The sequence below is a fragment of the Periophthalmus magnuspinnatus genome, chromosome 23 (assembly GCF_009829125.3).
Source record: "Periophthalmus magnuspinnatus isolate fPerMag1 chromosome 23, fPerMag1.2.pri, whole genome shotgun sequence".
Taxonomy (NCBI): domain Eukaryota; kingdom Metazoa; phylum Chordata; class Actinopteri; order Gobiiformes; family Gobiidae; genus Periophthalmus; species Periophthalmus magnuspinnatus.
This window is the reverse complement of record NC_047148.1, coordinates 2,371,895-2,393,108: the sequence shown is the minus strand read 5'-3', so window position 1 is coordinate 2,393,108 and position 21,214 is coordinate 2,371,895. Positions and strand designations below refer to the sequence as shown.

General features: G+C 39.9%; 1 protein-coding gene across 1 annotated transcript in view; it reads right to left on the bottom strand.

Annotated features, from left to right (window-relative positions):
• Positions 1 to 9,645, bottom strand: part of LOC117391866 (adiponectin receptor protein 2-like) — a 60,210-nt gene extending 50,565 nt beyond the window's left edge. Inside the window, exon 1 of the mRNA XM_033989794.2 lies at positions 9,536 to 9,645. The gene's annotated coding sequence lies outside the window, so the exon portion shown is untranslated. The remainder of the gene's footprint in view (positions 1 to 9,535) is intronic.
• Between the last annotated feature and the right edge of the window lie 11,569 nt (positions 9,646 to 21,214).

Sequence of the window (21,214 nt, the reverse complement as noted above, 5' to 3'; positions counted from 1 at the left end):
AATTTGAACCACTGTCATTGTGATTAAACAATTTAAAACAAAATATATAATTTGTACGGAACCCATGAATAAGTACCTGGTGGTCTCAAGACTATTCAAAAATATTCAGGAAATGTCCGATGTTCAGAGGTGGAACGTAACAAAGTAAATAGTGAAGTACAATAAACATTTTAGATATCTGTACTTAAGTACATTTTAAAGTGGATAGTTTTTACTTTGACTTCACTACATTTGAGAGTAGGTATCTTTACTTTCTACTCCTTTACATTTTTGAACAGGACTGAAAAGTAAGTAAGAAGTATTTTTTATTATTGTCTGAGACCTGCTGAAAAGCCTGAAGTCAGGTTGAAAAATCTACAAAAACATCAATTCCATGTTGAACAAATTTCAGCACAAATCTTTATCAAAATCACTACATTTGAAGTTTTATTATAGATCTAAAAATCTATGCAAAATGCTTTTTACTCTTGATATATTATATATATCATGATATATTTGTACTTTTACTTGTGTTTTTCTTTTTTTTTTTGCTCTAGTATCTATACTTTTATTTAAGTAACAAAATTGAGCACTTCTTCCACTACTGCCGATGCTGTCGTAGTTAGTCAATTCTTCCAATATTGATACCTCTTCAAATCAGTATCTACCGTAAATTTCGGATTATAAGCCGCTACTTTTTTTCCACGCTTTGAGCCCTGCGGTTTATACAGCAGTGCGGCTTATTTATGGAATTTTACTGGATAACGGCCCCTGGGGGACACTCTCTAGCTGTAAACGTAAAAGTGAGACAGACGTGGGGAAAGATTCTGCTCTGAAGAATTCACTAGTTTTAATTTTGAACGATCATTTTGCGCATCATGAAATGGATATGATGCAGTTTTTAAGATAAAAAAGGAAATAGAGCAGGGGTCGGCAACCTGTAACACGCAAAGAGCCATTTGGACCCACTTTCTACGTAAAATAAAACACTGGGAGCCGCAAATACTAAAATGAAGATAACACTGTGTATAATAATAATATAACGGAATAATGTAGGTTTTATTTTCACGGACAAGCCTTCTACACGTGGCAGATAAATATGGCAAAAATAACTTAAGTGCATTAAAAAATATAACTCACCAAACCGCTGCATCATGCATCGCGCTGATTATGTGATTATGTCTACTCTGCTCCGCAGTTTCTTGAAAAAAACAACAACAAAAAAACTCGTAGCGTATCGTTTAATCCCAGGTGCTTATTCTCCATGTGCCAAAGCAGTTTTGAAGGTTTCATTGCCTTATTTGCTTTTCCCGTATGTTACGTAGAGCGGACTGTGCGCGTGAGTCACCTGCAGCGACAAACCCAGATTTTAAGTAGGCATTGTCTGTTAAATTTATCTTTCTTTTTCTTGGAGGTCGTAGTCTCCTCTTCTGGCTCCTCAGTTGTCCTTTTCCCCTTTGTTAAAAGCTCTCCAAAGACTTTTGTTTTGGCTCATTTTCACTCGCTTGTGGCTCTACTTTTGGGCGTCGTGTCTGATGTGTTATACGTGATACGTCACCGCGGAGACAAGAGCAGATAATATACTTGCTGCTACATCAAATAGATTTCTGTGGCGATTTCCAGCAGGATTTTCATGATAAATCTACGGACGAGCTTATTAGTGTGTCATTAGGGACGGGCCAAAGTTGCTCCTGACCCCTGTGCGCACAGCGTCTGAAAATCAGGGCTCTATACGCAGGACTGTGAGCTGTGTCTGTGTCAGTTCCCAAGCCACGCAGAGCCGCAGTATAAGGCTGAAAGAGGCGCATTCGGCTCCGGAGCCGCGGGTTGCCGACCCCTGAAATAGAGCCACTGCACGTAAGCTCGGCATCAATGAAAACTTTTGTCGTCTTTTTACATTGACCAAGTTGGATTCAGAGGAAATAAAAGCAGATTTTCCGTGTTGGTGCAGCTTTATTTTCTAAACCTGCAGATGTGTTCATCCCGTGTTGATGTCGTGTTGGTGCCAATTTTCAGGCACAGTTTAAAAAAAGCGTGTCGGTGCACCGTCTTTCTGTGTAAATGTCTCATGTTACAATATGAAAACCTGCGGCTTTTATTCAGGTGCGGCTTATATATGTACAAAATTGATTTTCTCTTCAAATTTAGCTGGTGCGGCTTATATCAAGGTGCGCTCTGTAGTCCCAAATTTACGGTAGTTTCAGTACAAATTTTAGAATTGATTAGGTATTGATTCTTTGACAAAAGAAACTTAAATCTCCACTAGCTGAATATTAGTGTTCTCTTTTGCATTTTTTCCCCGTGTTACACGAGGCTATGAGTGTTAGGGGCCAGGGTCAGAGAATAGGCCTCCCTTTGTTTTGGGGCAGCTCTGATTCAAACCTGTTGTTGAGAATCACATGACTGCATTTACTGAGCACTGTAACATGCGGCTCTGCATTACACTGTTTGGAGCCTGACAATATGCAAACAAACTTTAAAGGGTTAGGGTTATGAATGGGGTAGGCTTGTTAAAGGGTCAAATTTATATAACACTATATGCATTCATTCATACACCAGTGTATGAATGAATTTGTTGACATTTGAGGTGAAGAGGGTTAAATGTCTTGCCAAAGGATGCAGCAAGAAGAAAAAGAAATAAATATGTTGGGGTGATTTTCGGATTAGAGGTGGGATATATTGGAAAAATCTATATTGTGACAGTTGGTTTGAAAAATGCCTAAAAAATATATGGTATATAAGTAGGCCTGTCCGATAACACATTTTGAAGCACTATATATTCCTAAAGAAAATATTGTGATAAACGATAATATTGAAATTACTTTATGCCAATGACACAAAACACAATAGACCCAATAAATCAATGTTTAAATATACTGCATTATTAGAAGGCCTGAGCCACAACAAATGATTATCCGAATGAACTAATAATCAGCCATAGAAGTTATTTATTCTACCCTCTACAGCTTAATTTTCACCTTTTTACACAAAAATAACAAAAATCTACCCACTTTTGCAAAGAAACCGCACACACAATACATTTTGAATGATAAGTTGAAATAGTTATTATCGTGACAGGCCTATATATAAGCAATTTAAAAATAATTAAACAGCAATATCGCCAAAATATATAGCCAAAAGCGTACCATCACAGGGATAAGATCATTGATATTACCCAGCCCTATTTACTACTGTATGAGGCCAAGTGCTGTAACAAGAGCAGACAGTTTAAAGCTGAGGTCAAATGGAGCAGAATTCAACAAAGCAAACTAGTGTCCATATGCACATGACACAGCCACAGTCACTGAGTAAAGGGTTCCCTCAAAATCATTCAAACACTTGGCCCAATGAGTTTTAGAGTAATGCTATAGCAATAATGAATTAAAAGCAAAACATTTTTGAATGGTCAAAATGGTCCACAGCCTCTAAACTATTTTTGACAGCTTAGTAACACACATAATTAAAGATAGGCCGATATATATCAGTCAGCCGATATATATCGGTCAGCCGATATATCGGGCCAAAATTTGGACTTTATTCTGCTGCCTAGAAAAAACACATAAAGCTTTATATTAGCACTTTAATACAAAAAGACTGCTGCAAAAAAACATGACTACATAGCTCTCTTCTAGATTTATTGTAAAAAAAAAAAAAAAATTAAAAAAAAAGCACATGAGGGAAGTTTGTAGTAAATTTAAATTACATAATTTGGGTAAAATCCTCAAAATCGACCCTAAATATCACCAAAAACATCAGCAGATCTTATTGGCCATCGGTTGCTCTGGATTCTAAACAATTGGTATGGGCATCGGCCATGAAAAAACCCATATTGGTCGATCTCTTCATATTTTTAGGCGATAAAACGTCACTCTGTATATTGTTGTAATTACATTAAAAAAAAAAAAAAAGTTTTACATGTAGCCAATGGTGGGTGCAGAGCAGTGTAAATAAGGACTTAAAGGGCCAAAATGTGGATGTGCTCTTCCATTTTAATATGGCCGGTCAGTAGTCTGTATTTGTGAGATTTCTCAAATATCTTTTTCATGAAGGAACAACATAAAAAAAAATAGTTTAAAGGTGAACTATTTGATTTTGTTGATGCGAGGGTTCGTCGGCTTGTTTGTCACCATAGTGATGTAATAGTTTTATAGAGGACTCCAGTGTTTTCCTATGCTACTTTTGGGAAAAATGTATTGGAAAAATGTAAGTGACATGGGCAACCTTGATGTGCAGATTATACTGTTATGCCTGTACTAATGCTGTTACAGTGTTTAGCCCATAAGAGGCTTACTGCTCCTATAGACCGCTAATGATCTGCAGACACCTCCACACACACAAGACAACTGCATGTGTGTGCTCTTAACATGTGCTGAAAGAGCGGTGCTATCTAAAAATAAAATGAACCCTGGGCTAAGATCAGACTGGTATGAGAAAAGAGTATTAAATTTGAGATAGAAATATCAAATGAAAGCTTATAATGATTATAATGATTTATGCACTGCCAAGGATATTAAGAGTATTCTTTATCAATTAGGAGCCATCTCTATGCCAAAAGTGCAACCTAGTGTTGTCACGATATGATTTTATGTAATAAATCCTAAGGATGGGACAATATTAAAATTTAGACTCACAATTATTGTGACCAAAATAATTGCAATTAACGATATTATCACGATAATTATTAACCTGTTAATGTTTCCCTACTTTACAAATCTACAGCAAGGTACATATACTTCTGCATCACCCATATAAACAATCTACACATCAAATGACAGCTACGGTGCTCGTCTTTCTGAATATGCAAACCATTTTCACCTGCAATCACCACAGTGCTGCCAGGAAAGACGATTTTACAGAAAAGCTATAAATATGGATTCACTTCACTTATTTTTGAGGGCTCTGGTTCTGTCAAACATCAACATACTCCAACAAAGTTGGCCTCATTTGTTCTGTACAGGTCCAGAGAATATAATCTAGTCAAGAAATGACATCCACAAAATAAGTTAAATCCTCCATGTCCAACCTGCTGCAGGAAAGTATTCAAAAGGTGAAATCTGCTTGGTCACATTTTTGTATTTCTTTTGCCCATTTTAGGCACAATAAACTTCTGACAGTTTGTATCTTGTGCCTCTCTGTCCATCGTCTGCCCCTGATGCTCTGTTTTATTGGCTGTTGCTATGGTGATGGTTTTGTGGTTGTATGAGCAGTTCAGGGTCGCACTGGAACAACTCATGAGGGGCGCAGCGAATTCAGAATGTCATACGAGTATCCAGAGTCAGGTCAAGCCTCCCTGAAGTCAAGAAAAAGCAAATCAGATTCTAAATCTGGCAAATTAACCTGTAGTGTTTAGCCATCTTTAGTTACTTAATCTTGACATCTGTAGTCTACATGCTGTTATCAATGTGCATTCAGAAACAGTGTTTTTGTTCTAAAAATTAGGGGCAGTCAACTCGAGGTCAAGCTCTTGATCATCTGGTCTGGCTGTGTTGTGATGTGATGCATTGTGTTGTAAGCTCCTAGTCAGACCTGTGAAGAAAAATTATTGGTCGACTAAACACATAATCGGTAGTTGACTGAAAATGGCATGTGACAAAAGCTCTCAAAGCTCTTGATCAATGTCATCTTCAGTAAAGGCACTCTCTCCCATCTGGTCTGGCTGTGTTGTGTTGTGGTGTATTGTGTTGTAAGCTACAAGTCAGACCTGTGGAGAGAAATTCTTGGTCGACTAAACACATGATCGGTAGTTGACTGAAAACGGGGCGTGACAACAGCTCTCAAAACTATTACGTATCTCTTTGTATCTGACCCAAATGTCACTCACAAGACTACAACTACACAATATAAAAGACAAATTAAACGTGTGAATCATGAGTGTAATCTGGCTTGTTACATAAAATACATAAATGCCACAAAATATCAAATCTTCATCATCTAAATTTTCTCATTTTATATGCTGTTGTCCTATATAAATACTTATAATCTAAATAAAAATTATTCAAATTTTGGTTGGTTAAAATGTCACCCGATTAGCCTACAGTGTTGTGATGTAATAGTGCTCCTCTGGCTTAACTCTCAGTCAAACCAGCGCTTCATTAGACATTAACGGCTGCTCTCTTCTAGTAAAAGCACACAACCAGGACATCAGTGAGCAGAGTCAAAGGAATAAATATGTGAAATACATTCTCTTTATATGTGCACAAGTAATAGCAATATTGAGGTGCACTATGGTACTTTTCAGAAGCGTAGACCTATACATATTAGCACTTTACTCAGAATATTCCACAGTATGGCATTGAACATACCCATCTCCATGGAGACCAGCAGGTTGCACCACCAGACCAAGTTGCAAGCCAGATATGTGGAGAGGCAACCCCACTCACAATAAAAATGTAATAAAAAACACCTGTAACTGAATGTCAGATAGATCAATGCCATGCTGAGGAACATTCCAGACAAAGCATGAGCATCTAATGGCGGCAAAACCTCTACCAGTAAAATTACATAGCGCACCTTTAAAACAAAAATCAATCAATTGTTGTCAATCTTGTGTCATATTAGTAGAATGAGGCCAACCGTGCTGCGGCTCGTGCGGTCGCAGAGGCAAAAACCTGGGGTTGGGAGGAGTTCGGGGAGGCCATGGAGGAGGACTATGGGATGGCCTCAAAGAGATTCTGACAAATCGTCTGACACCTCAGGAGGGGGAAGCAGTGCTTCACCAACACTGTTTACAGTGCGGGTGGAGAGCTGCTGACCTCAACTGGTTATGTTGTCGGGCGGTGGAAGGAATAATTTGAGGCTCTCCTCAATTCCACCGCCACGTCTTACGAGGAGGAAGCAGAGACTGGGAACCCGGGGGCGGACTCGTCCATCACTGGCTGAAGTCACCAAGGTGGTTGGCAAGCTCCGCGGTGGCAAGGCTCCAGAAGTGGATGAGATCCTCAACCTCAAGTCTCTGGATGTTCGCAACATCGCGTGGCGGTTGGGGACAGTACCGCTGGACTGGCAGACTGGGGTGGTGGTCCCTCTGTATAAGAAGGGTTACCGGAGGGTGTGTTCTAATTACAGTGGAATCACACTCCTCAGCCTTCCCTGTAACGTCTATTCCATGGTACTGGAGAGGAGAATCCGACCGATAGTCAAGCTTCGGATTCAGGAGGAGCAGTGTAGTTTTTCTCCCGGTCGAGGAACACTGGACCAGCTCTACACTTTCCATCGGGTCCTCGAGGGCTCATGGGAGTTTGCCCAACCAGTCCACATGTGTTTTGTGGATCTGGAGAAGGCATTCGACCGTGTCCCTCGTGGTGTCCTTTGGGGGGTGCTCCGGGAGTATGAGATCCGGGGCTCTTTGCTAAGGGCTGTCCGGTTCCTGTATGACCGGAACAGGAGCTATGTTCGCATTGCCAGCAGTAAGTCAGACCTGTTCCCAGTGCATGTTTGAACCCGCTAGGACTGCCCTTTGTCACCGGTTCTGTTCATTATATTTATGGACAGAATTTCTAGGCACAGCCACTGGCTGGAGGGGGTCTGGTTTGGGAACCACAGGATCTTATCTCTGCTGTTGATGCAGATGACATTGTCCTGATGGCTTCATCGAGCCAAGACCTGCAGCAGGCACTGGGGCGGTTTGCAGCCAAGTGTGAAGCGGCTGGGATGAGAATCAGCTCCTCGAAATCTGAAGCCATGGTTCTTGAACCGAAAAAAGGTGGCTTGCCCTCTCCGGGTGGATGTTGACTCTCTACCTCAAGTGGAGGAGTTCAAGTATCTCGGGGTCTTGTTCACGAGTGAGGGAAGGATGGAGCGTGAAATTGACAGGTGGATTGTGCAGCGTCTGCAGTGATACGGTTGCTGTATCGGTCCTTTGTGGTAAAGAAGGAGCTGAGTCCAAAGGCAAAGCTCTCGATTTACCGGTCAATCTACGTTCCTACCCTCACCTATGGTCATGAGATCTGGGTAATGACCGAAAGGACAAGATCGCAGATACAAGTGGCCGAAATGGGTTTCTTCTGCAGGGTGGCGGGGCGCAACCTTAGGGATAGGGTGAGGAGCTCTGTCACATGGGAGGAGCTCGGAGTAGAGCCACTGCTCCTACACGTCAAGAAGAACCAGTTGAGGTGGCTCGGGCATCTGCTCAGGATGCCTCATGGACGTCTCCCTAGGGAGGTGTTCCGGGCATGTCCCACCAGGAGGAGACCCCGCGGAAGACCCAGGACACACTGGAGGGACTATGTCTCTCGGCTGGCCTGGGAACACCTTGGGGTCCCACCGGAGGAGCTGGAGGACATGTCCGGGGTAGGGGAAGTCTGGGAGTCCCTGCTTAGACTGCTGCCCCAGTGACCCGGCCCCGGATAAGTGGAAGAAATAATTAATAATTGTTTTAAATTTGGCCTAACCTGAAACTTTCTAAAACCAGTGCAATCACCATAAGTGCGGACAGGAAAGACTGCATGTTAGCACATGGGAGTTTGAATAATATTACATCACTATTGTGAGCTGTGAAAACATTATTTTTCAAGGAAGAGCTTATGTTATAAATATGTTAGCAATTGTTGCCAACATATTATTCAAGATATGAAAAAAAAAAAAAAAATACTTAGGTAGAAATAGGTACAATGCAATAGTGTTTTCCTAGTGAAATGTAAAACAAATTCCATTTTGACTCTGTTATATATAAACTACTTGAACATAGATTAGATGCAAGTTTAGTAGACCAGATGTTGAGATCTTACCAGTTATCAGTTAATAAAAATAATATAGCAATGTTTAAAAGTTTGAAAACGTACAAATAATAGAAAATGATGGACAAAACAAGCTCAAGTGAAGAACAAAGTGTTACATCATAGTTTTTGTTGTTGTTGAATGAATGACCCAAGCTCAGCCACAAACTGAAAAAAACAAAAAAAACAGAAACACTACAATTCAATTAAGTTTGCCCGAAATTTGACCCATAAAATTAATATCAAGTACTAGAGCCATCTGGAGGAGTGCACATCTGCGATCAGCCAAGACAAAGAACCACCAAACTATTGGCTTGTTGTTGACAGCAGCAAAATTTCACGTTACAAACTCGAGGCTCATAAATGAACATTTCTGCACAAATAGAGCTAAAAAATGATACGATATATTTGACCTTGAACAAACGACAAACTGCGAAGACAAATGTCAAGAACACTGCAGCCCACCAATAGACAGACTGGGTATGCTGCTAGTTTGTTTACATCGGGCTAACGAGACGGCTAGTCCGCTAACAGGAGCCACGTCCGAAGAAAACCTCCATAACTATTTCCCAATAATGTATTTTGTTTTGACAGCTTTATATTTACATAGTGCTACGTTTAAACGTTTATAGAATATTTTTAGTTTTATTTATCAAATAAAGTAAAAATAGTAAAAAGCGGTTCTTTGTGTCGGGTTAGCAGTTTAGAATCTTGTTGTTTTGACTAAAGAAGAAAGTGCTAGCTATTAGGTTGCATCAAAGTAGTAAAATCTCATCTAATACACTGACATAAAGTGTGTAAAGTGTATTATAAAAATACTGGGTTTCTATAGCAGTATTTACCTTGTTTTGAAGCCCAAAGATGTAGCCGTCACGCAGGTTGCTTTCACTTCAGACAGTTGTATCTGCGACGCTGCTTCACGTTACACCGAACCTCCACAGCCTGGACAAGCGACGTAGTACAAGCGTACGCCCCTCGCATGAGGCGCCCACAGCCAATAAAATCACAGTTTGTCCGAGATTAGCCAATGGAAAACAATAAGGAACAGGAAGCAAATATCTAGAAAGGTTTTGTAGTTTCTACAGTTTTATTCACGCATTTCATTAAACGAAAATGTTCAGTTGGAAATATCTGGACTGAAATTAGGCCAGACACATTGCACATGATCAGTACATTTTTAAAAATGGAGAATAACAAACACTTAGACTTGATCTGGTCGTTTTTTCGTATGGCAATGAGAGACCCAATCAATAAGAGATAAATATACCTAAATTGTGTAATAATAACTGGGTAGGATGTATGTTATGTCTGATGTCTGTGTCTTTAAGTAAATAGTTTTAAGTCGCCAAGTTTATGGGTAGAGCTCATCAAGTGGTAATTTTTGATACCTGTCACTGGCATGTCAGGTCATGTTTACTGATTGATTTTTGCCATTTTCTGGCCTCCAGACACGGTTTTAATGAGTCCCTTGCCGGGACATTGTCCCAGGGGGCCTAATTATTGTGTATTGTCCAGTAGACTTGCATAAAGATTTCTAAGTATCTTTATTACTTTTAAGTATCTTTAAGCATCTTTATTGTGCTGCCATGTGCTGCCTGCCGGCCTCATCTGTTCTGTGTTATGTCTGTAGATTTTGTCTGTCTTTGTCACAGTGTTTTACTAATTGCCTGCTTAGCTGTACTAACTTTTAGAACATTTTACTAATAACCAAACTAACTATTTATACAAACTTTGTATTATATGTGTGGTGGCATTTTACATCTTGCCATAGAGACTGCAGTTGGAAACTAGCTGTATAGCTAATACTGGCGCATTTACAGAAATGTTGATTAATGTGCATTGTCCCTATTCAAATAAACTAAGAAATAAATAAAATAAAAAATATTACTTTTTTCCTAAAGTGATGTGAGCAGCTGCATCTGGGGTGGTGGACTTCAAAGAAATTACTCTACATCAGCTCATATTGAGAATGAAACCACCAGCAAGCACTCATTTTGCACATTTGGGTGTAGTCTAACAAAGCAGACACGCACCAACTAACGCAAGACACTTACAGCTGGGCGTGTTAACCAGTTTCATGAACCCACCACTTTCGTTGCAACGGTGGAAAATCAAGTTTGGCAAGTCAGACTAAGTTCATCAGATGTCCATCCAGCTAAGCATGCAAGAGACATCGAAATACTTGGAAGACGAATTTCAGTGTAGTCAACATGCAAGTATGGGAGTTTATATAATGACAGCATGCTCTGTTTTGCTCTGCTTTCTGATTGATGGCTCATATCTCACAGATAAGAGTCAAATGATCAGCGCAAAGGTCATGGCTCCACGAATCACTTTTTAAGAAAGGAAATTCATGTGTAAATTCCTAAAAACAAAACAACATTCTATTTCTAATAATAATGGCTTACACTTGTAATGTGCTTTACAGGCTTGTCAAAGCCTCTCAAAGCACTACACTATAGTCATTATTCATTCATTTCCACACTTGGTGATGGTAAGCTACTACTGTAGCCACAGCTGCCCCGGGGCAGACTGATGGAAGCGAGGCTGCCAATCTGCGCCATCTGCCCCTCCGACCACCACCTATCATTCGAGCACACACCACTTTCATACTAGGCAATGTGGGTGAAGTGTCTTGCCTAAGGACACAACGACAGAACTTGGTCCGAGCAGGACTCGATCCTCCAACCACTGTCGCCCCAAATGAATGAATTCTATTGCAAAATTCACTACAATTTTAATGTTTTATCTTAATTTATTTTTATGTCCACATATCATCTGATATTTGAAATTGACAAATTATTTTCATTATGTATTATTAAAGAAATTATTAAAGACAAGTGCACTATATTTCTTCTGTGTATCACCCATATGCAGCATATTTAGTTTTTCAAGGCTCAAATTTCAGTGCTCTAATGGCATTTTAGCATTGTCAAAAATGTATATACCCAGATACTAAAACTGCAAAATAGTATTATTAATCAGTAATTAATAGCACAGTGAAATGAATTATTGGTGGTGACACATAGGACTTAACAGCTGACACCACACCTAATCCACACCTGTTTGACATGAATGACAGGTAAAGGACCAACCAGTTATTAGGGATGTATGAAAAAAAAGACATTATGTTCTAGCTTGTTTGGAAACTTTTAGAAGGATTAACATTTAGGTTAATACAATTTCATGGTGGAAAAACACTGTTGTAGAGGAGTTGGTGTATAAACTAGCACTGGTTTTACACTAACTGCAGGTTGGGTTCTACAGTGGGTTACTTGCAGATTGCCTCTTGCACCAAATATGACAACCTCAGTGTGTATTTGACACACAGTTTCAAATACACACTCTTCATGCTGTAACACACGACTCACCGCAGACTCCAAGGTCAGTGTGGCAGGGCACAGAGGTGAGGTCAGTGTGGTATGGCACAGAGGTCAGTGTGGCAGGGTGCTGAGGTCAATGTGGCAGGACTCAGAGATCAGTGTGGCAAGGCACTGAGGTCACAGGTGAGATCATTGTAGCAGGAAGCAGAGGTTACTGTGGCACGGCGCGGAGGTCAGTGTGGCAGTGTGCAGAGGTGAGAACAGTGTGGCATGGCACAGAGGTCAGTGTATCAGGGCACAGAATTCAATACGGCAGGGCACAGAGATCAGAGGACAGTGTGGCAGGGCGCAGAGGTCAGAGGTCAGGTTGGCAGGGCGCAGAGGTGAGGTCAGTATGGCAGGGCACAGAGATGAGGTCAGTATGGCATGACGCAGTGATCAGGTCAGAGGTCAGTGTGGCAGGGCGCAGAGGTGAAGTCAGTATGGCAGTGCACAGAGGTCAAAGGTCAGCGTGGCAAGGTGCAGAGGTGAGGTCAGTGTCATAGTGTGCAGAGGTAGGAGGTCAGTGTGGTATGACGCACAGGTCAGAGGACAGTGTGGCCAGGCCCAGAGATAGTGGACAGTGGTCAGTTTGGCATGACACAGTGATCAGAGGTCAGTGTGTCATGGTAGTGAGCAATGTCTCAGGGCACAGAGGTCATTGTGGCAGTGGTCAGAGGTCGGTATGGCAGGGTGCATTGGAACCCATACAAGTTTGGAACCGCAGTCAGTGTACATCTGACATAAAACTAATCCAAAATCCAAAATACTGAACAATGGGTTGGCTTATTTGCATGCACACAGGACAGCATTTAGAGTGAATCCAGCTCTGTTGTTGATTTAGTCATCAGTCTGGTTTAGCAACATTGTCAGTTATGCTAAGCTGTACTCTAAGTTGTACTTAGAAAAGCTGAGTAGGTTTGCTCTGAAATAAATGCACTGTTCATTCTGAACATAGGCAACATACCATTGAATCAAATGAAATGTACTATAGAGTTAATGCAACTACAGATTTAAAGCACCACCACACACATGTTGAGCATTCAAAACTTACTACTTACTTTTGCAAATCATATCTTCAAGATTGCCTAATCTAATTTTATTTCACCTCACATTAAAGGTGCACTATGTAACATTGTGAAGGAAGATCCACCAACTGTTTGTCTCCAGATGTTATATGTTATTGGTTCGCTTGGAATGTTCAATGGCATTAGTCTCCATGAAGAAAAGCAGGTGACATAACCAGACCAAGTTACAGGTCATATCTGTAGAGAGGCAACACAGCTCATAGTAAGATTGCCTTTTTTTTTTTTTTTTTTTTTTTTTTTTTAGGTATTTTAGAGCAATAAAAACACCTTTAATAAATGCAAGACAGATATGTTGAAATAATGCCACACTGTGAAACAGTTTAGGCAACGCAACAACACCTCCAGGAGACAAGTATGTGCATGCTGCCTTTTTAAAGTGAATTAGCATTAGTTGCATTAGTTTGCTTTGCAACTATGAAACAAGATATCAAACATATGCATAAAACATTTTTCAACACACTGAGCACTGTGGCTCTTCTAGGAATCACATTTAGGCCGATCCGTACAGTACACAGGAGTTGTGGCCAAACTTGTAGCAATCTGATCTGGTTTAACTTAAAATAAACCACATGGTAATTTGAATCAGCAGAAGTGTGCTGCCCAAGTATCCCACTGGGAACAACATACACAACACATCAGCTGTACACAGAATGATTTTCCCATGTGTGTTCACGTGCAAAGAATAAATATAGTTTGAGTATATATAGTAAAAATCTCTGGCACTATACCTGATATTTAGTGTCTTAAAAATGAGCAAAACAGAATCAGTTCATTTTAAACAGTTTGCAATGGTCCAAAGTTGTCCCTCATTTACCTTATGCATTTGGAGCATCCTAATTATTCATTAGGATGAGTTTCAGAGAGCAGAGGGAAGTTTGCCATCACACCAAAGCTAACGACAACTAGCGTGCTAATTGTGCACTTCCTGATTATCGAACAATTCGATGCCTTGTAATTAGAACCATTCAGTAAACAGCAGACTTTAATTGACCTAGGGATAAATCAGACTGAAAAGTCTAATAAGCAGTACTACCAAGTCTCAGCCAGATCTAAATTTCAAGACAGGTTTAAACCAGGTACACGACCAGATCATAGGTAAACCATGCCGAAACCAAGTCTAACCAGGCCGAAACCACAATTTAATCAACACCGAAACCATGCCTCAGCGACTAAGCAATGTAAATGAGGACCAGGGCACTAAGTAATAAAATTAGGGGTAAACCCAGTCTAAACCAAGTCTAAAACAGGTCTATACTAGTAAACTAGGACTAATTTGATTCAGGATAATAATAAATATAAATAATAATAATAATTATGGTGTTTGGTTGACTAAAAAGCTAAATTAGAAATAAAACTTTAAGTCAATACTAAAGCAAAACTAAACCAGGACTAAACAAGATCCAAGCAGGATTAAACCAGGAACTTAACCACCTTGAAACCAGAACTAAATTAAGTGTAAACCAGGTCTAAACCAGGTCAAAAGCAGAACCAATTAACCCCAATCCAGGACTACCTCAAATCTTACCAGGACTAAATAAGCTATAGACTAAACAAAGGACAAGAACTAAACCATATTCAAACCAGGATTAAGGAGTAAACAGGCCAAAGCCAGGTCTAAATCAGGACTAAATAAGGACTAAACTAAGACTACAAGGATGGACTAAACTAAGACTGAACCAGAAGTTAAACATGGTCTGAACAAGCTGATATGACCAAACCTTGGACTGTACCAGGTCTAAACCAGGACAAAAACAACACTAACCCAGGCCTAAGCAGAGAGGCTGCAGAGAGGAGATAAGACGTGGTACAATTGATAAGAGCAACTGTGTACAGGACGGTATTGGTGCTGCAGTGAATTCATAATTTTTACAATGTTGGGACAAAATTTAAAGAACTAGCCTATAATTGAACATAACAAACCACAAGTTAAAGGCAATAAAACATTGAAGATGCTATCAGCCTACTCTTATTGCTAATTGTAAAATTGAGAGAGAAGAATGCATTAATCACTTTCGTACCATTAAGAGTGCATTGTAATAGAACAATTATTGCAATAAGTAGAGGTCTGAGAAGTTTTATTATTTGATTTTAATAGTTTTTTAAGGTTTCAGTCACAGGGGGTCCGCATATATATATATATATATATATATATATATATATATATATATATATATATATATATATATATATATATATATATATATATATATATATATATATATATATTAGTATATATATATTACCCCTAGTATTTCTCTAGTTTCTCGTGTTCCTTTTTCCTGATGTTCCCATCACTTGGTACTGCGATGCCCACTTGGTTATGCTGCTCCGTGTATGCTTTCCCTGCAGCATCTTACACCCTGCAGTTGTGCTGGATTGTCTCAGGGGCCTCTTTGCACAGCCTACACCTTGGGTCTTGTTTGATGTGGTAGATCTGGGTCTCTATCGCTCTGGTGCTCAAGGCCTGCTCCTGTGCAGTCAGGATGAGTGCCTCTGTGCTGTCCTTCAGTCCAGCTTTCTCAAGCCACTGGTAGGATTTGTTGATATCAGCCAATTCAGTTATGTTCCGGTAGTACATCCCATGCAGGGGCTTGTCCTTCCATGATGGTTCTTCCAGTACCTCTTCCTCTGCACTCCACTATCTAAGACATTTGCTGAGCATGTCATCTGTTGGGGCCTTGTCCTTGATGTACTTATGGATCAACATGGGTTTCATCCTAGACTGTGGTTCTCACACTCATTAGTCCTCAGCCTCCTTCCTTCCTTCCTCACGTACAGTCTCAGGGTGCTGGATTTGGTATGGAACCTGCCATGCATGGTCAGGAGCTTTGGGGTCTTAAGATCTGTGGTCTGTATCTCCTCCTTTGGCTAGCTTATGATTCATGCTGGGTATCGGATTACTTGCAGGGCATAGCTGATTATTGTACCCTTTGAGGATCAGGGTCGTACACCCTTCGGTTAGCCATTCAGATTGAGTCCCATTCAATTCAATTCAATTCATTTATTTTTGTAACGCCCAAAATCACAACAACAGTTGTCTCGAAGGGCGTTCATGTTTTGGTTGATGGGGGAAACCGGAGTACCCGGAGGAAACCCATCCAGACACGGGGAGAAACATGAAAACTCCACACAGAAAGGTCTGGGCGACCCGGGGATCGAACCTCTTGCTGTGAGGCATGAGTGTTGCCACTCAGCCACCGTGCTGCCTACACACAAAAACAAAACAACAGGAAAAATCAGACAAAACAAGAAAAATCGGCCAGGCAAAGGCCCATCCATTAGCAGCTGGTTCATTTGTGCTGCCAAGCGCTTATGGAGACCAGTGAGCTTCTTTAGAAGCTCATGTCAGGGCCTGGTCCGGTTCAGTGCGGTTTCAGGGCAAAGCCAAGCATCTCTAGGATCACTGCTGCTGAAGTGTATATCAGCAGTGGGATTGCTGGGATTGCTCTCAATGCTGCATTCACATCTTCGAGGAGACTTTCAGATGATACTTCACTTAGGCCTGTATTTGGGGTTGGGGTTGCCTTATGTTCATTTGAGCCATGATCTGAGCCATATCTTTCAGGTCAGTTGCTGCCTCACTCAGTGTGATACTTATTAGGGCTTTGTACCCAATCTCCGTTTGGGGAGTTGATGTTAACTCCTCTCTGATCTGGCATTCTCTCCCTTGCCATAGCATTTGTGTTGTACTTTGTAAATCTCAAGTTGTGATAGCATTTGCCGTTTGCAGATCTTGGAACACTGATCTACTTTGCTTGGACTGCTAGTTTCAAAGTAAACCTTTTTCTCACATCCTGTTCATGACCCTCTGACTCGGTTTCACTGGAGTACTGGAGTAGTAGCATTCCAACAGAGCGTTGTTCTCGCATCTTGGCCTTGGTCTTCCGTCTTGTTCCAGGAGCCCATTTCTCATTAATGTGTTCTGGTTTTATATATATAAATGTCTCTGATCCACCTGTCAATCACACCCATCTGGACACACAGAGAGAACGGTGACCAGACTCACATCTTTGTAAAGTATTGGAGAACTGTGTATTCTGCATCCCAGACAAATGTTTTTGATTATAAAACAACATTATTTTGCTTGTACTATTGTTTTTAATATATTGTTTTTAATAGAGTTTTAATTCTTTTAGTCTGCACTACGCACTGTTGTCACTTTTCCAGATGAAGATGTGTATACGTTTGAATGAATGAATGGCCCAAACTCAAAGCCAAACAGAATTTACCTGTTGGTACCAGTAAAGTAACCTTGAACCTTGAACAACATGGATACATAGCTCAAAAATTTTAGTTCAGTAGAATATCGCATCTTTAAATAGGCCATGTTATTTGGACATAAAAATGCAGGAGGGTGGAGAGGGGAGTCTGTTCATGCTTCAGATAATGTGTGAAAATAGAAGCAGAGCCAGTGAGCCGCAGAGAGTGCTTAGATGTAATGGTGAAACAAACACCAGACTGAGACTGGCACTGCCTATTTATACAAACTGCAAACGTTTAGCAATAATATATATATACAGTATATATATATATATATATATATATATATATATATATATATATATATATATATATATATATATATATATATATATATATATATATATATATATATATATATATATATATATATATATATATCAGAAAAGAGTAGGCATGGAGTGAGCTCCAGGCACTCTAAGTGCTTTTACATCAAGGAACCACTCACCCATTCATGCACACACTCATATACAGGTATATGACAAGGTGGTTTAAGCATCTTGCCCAAGGACAAAACAACACCATTCATCTGTGGGAGCGGGATTCAAACCTACAATCTTCGAATACCGACTGACTCAAATAATTGCTGCATAAGGCAAATATTTAGTCGACTAAGAATTTCTTTAATTGACAGCTCTAACAAATTAACCAGTGTACTGAAGTTAACTTAATACTAATATTTTATTCTATAATGTCATCTTTGGGGGTATATTTCCATAAGAATAAGTTGTATATAAGTCAGAGTAATAGCGTAACAAACAAGCAGGCAGTACACCACTAATCTGACACTGGTTAAAGATTTACAGCCAGTGCTTTATTTCTGTATTTTCAAATTTTCCAGAGTAATAGTTTCAGAGAACTTGATAATACTACTTTTTATATACAGTGCCTTGCAAAAGTATTCATCCCCCTGAAACTTTTTCACATATTGTCATGTCAAAACTGCAAATTTAAATACATTTTCATGTTATGTGAATGAGCAACACAAAATGTAGTAATGCAGCTGTGCTGTGAAGGCCACAGAAGATTGTTAAGAGAGTGTTGGGGAGCAAATCACAAAATGAAGTCAAAGGAGCACACCAAACAGGTCAGAGAAAAAGTTGTGGTGAAGTTTACAGAGGGGCTTGGATCTAAAAAGATTTTCCAAGCGTTGAACACCTCAAGGAGCACTGTTCAGTCCATCATCCGGAAATGGAAAGAGTATGGCACAACTGCAAACCTACCCAGACATGACCGTCCACCAAAACTTACAGAATGAACAAGAAGAGCACTCATCAGAGATGCAGCTAGAAAGCCCATGTTGACTCTGGAAGAGCTGCAGAGATCCACAGTTCAGGTGGGGGAATCTGTTTGTTCACAGGACAACTATTAGTTGTGCACTACACACATCTGGTCTTTATGGAAGAGTGGTAAGAAGAAAGCCATTGTTGAAAACCATCCAGACATAGGTCTCGTTTACAGTTAGCTAGGAGTCATTTGGAAGACACAGCAAACATGTGGTCTGCTGAGACCAAAATCAAACTTTTTGGCCTAAAAGCAAAACACTACATGTGGAGGAAAACTAACACTGCACAAACTAACACTGCACATCACTCTGAATGGACAAACATGATGGTAGCAGCATTATGCTGTGGGGGTGCTTTTCTTCAGATGAAACAGGAAAGCTGGTCAGAGTTGATAGGAAGGTAGATGGCGCTAAATACGGGGAAATCTTGAAAGAAAACCTGTTGGAGTCTGCAAAAGACTTGAGACTGGGGCAGAGGTTCACCTTCTAGCAGGACAACAATCCTAAACATAAAGCCAAAGCGACAATGGAATGGTTTAAAGTTCGGACATAAATCCAATTGAGAATAAAGAAAGAAAGAAAGAAATCTGTGGCAAGATCTGAAAACAGTCTCCATCAAATCTGACATAGCTTGAACTGTTTTACCAGGAAGAATGGGCAAACATTTCAGTCTGTAGGTGTGCAAAGCTGGTGGAGACATACCCCAAAAGACTTGCAGCTGTAATTGCAGCAAAAGGCGGTTCCACAAAGTATTGACCTGGGGCGGTGAATACTTTTGCATGCCGCACTTTTCAGTTTTGTTTTTGTTTTTTTTAATCTGGAAATGATGTATGATTTTCTTTCTACTTCACACTTATGTACCATTTTGTGTTACTTATTCACATAAAATACAAATAAAAAAATTGGACAAAATTTGAAAAAGTTCCAGGGGGATGAATATTTTTGCAAGCCACTTTAAGAGTTTACAGGCAAATTTACGCAATTTCTGTGAATAGAGCGACTATAATTTAATTTATAATTCTGGTTAACTTCCCTGTGTAGTTATGAGAAGTACTGGGGTTTTATGCAGTGATGTAACTTCCAGAACATAGCAGGTTCTATTTCTGATCGAGCTCTGAGCTGAAAAAAAAAATAAGAATTCGAACCCCCCCTCCCCAAAAAAAAACAAAAACAAAACCCAAACCCTTTAAAATGAAATAGTAAAACATCTTCTAATAATAAAATATCTTTATCAATAGTAAATATTTTTTAAAGTAAAGAAAATATAAAATCTCTCAATTGGACAAAATGTTGTAGGAGTGAAGACATTGCTCTGTTCATCCAAGACGCTTCTTCAAGGCAAGGCAAGTTTATTTGTATAGCAGAATTTGTTCACAAGGGAATTCAAAGTGCTTTACAGAATAAGAAAGACATTAAAATCACACAAATCAAAACATAAATAATCACAAATAATCATCATAAATTGACCATCAAAACAGAAGAGTGAAGAATAAAACCCTTTCAGTCATATGCACAGCTAAACAGAGCTGTTTTGAGCCTGGATTTAAACATTGTGAAAGTAGAGGCCTGTCTTAAATCTTCAGGAAGACTGTTCCAGGTTTTAGCTGCATAAAACTGAAATGCTGATTCGCCATGTTTAGTCCTGACTCTGGGACTCTCAACAAGAAGCTGGTCCCTGAAGTCCTCAGAGTGTGAGATGGTTCATATGGCACTAACATGTCAGAGATGTACTTTGAATCTAGGCCATGGAGAGACTTGTACACAAGCAGAACTACTTTAAAGTCTATTCTCTGAGCCACAGGAAGCCAGTGCAGAAACCTGAGAACAGGACTTACAGTATGTGCTTGTACTTCCTGGTTCTAGTCAGGACCCGAGCAGCAGCGTTCTGGATGTACTACAGCTGTGTTAAGTTTGGAGAAGCCAGTGAGCAGGCCGTTACAGTAGTCTAACCTACTGGGGACAAATTAATGGCTAAGTCTCTCTAAGTCTGGCTTTGACAGTATACCTTAGATTTTTGCAATGTTTTTAGATGGTAAAAAAGCTGCAGATGTTATTGATTTGATGTGGCTGTTAAAGTTAAAGTCTGAATCCATTATTACCCCTATATTTCTAGCCTGATTTGAAGGTTTTAGAGAGAGAGACTGGAGGTGACTGCTAATACTTTATGTTTCTGTGGGCCAAAGACTATGTCTGAGTTTAGCTGAGTTTAGCTTACAGTCTCTGTAAAAGGATCCCATGATCCACAGTGTCAAAGGCAGCGCTCAGATCTAACAGGATCAAGACTGAGACTTTGCCTGCATCATTGTTCAGGCGGATGTCATTTGTCACCTTGATAAGAGCAGTCTCAGTGCTGTGGTGGGGTCTAAAACCTGACTGAAAAACATCTAAGAAGTTGTTAATTTCAAGGAAGTTAATAAGGTGTTGGCAAACAACTTTTTCAAGGACTTTGCCTAGAAATTTGAGATTGGTCGGTAATTGTTCAATATCATGGCATCAAGATTGCTCTTGGGAATGTTCCAGATTGAA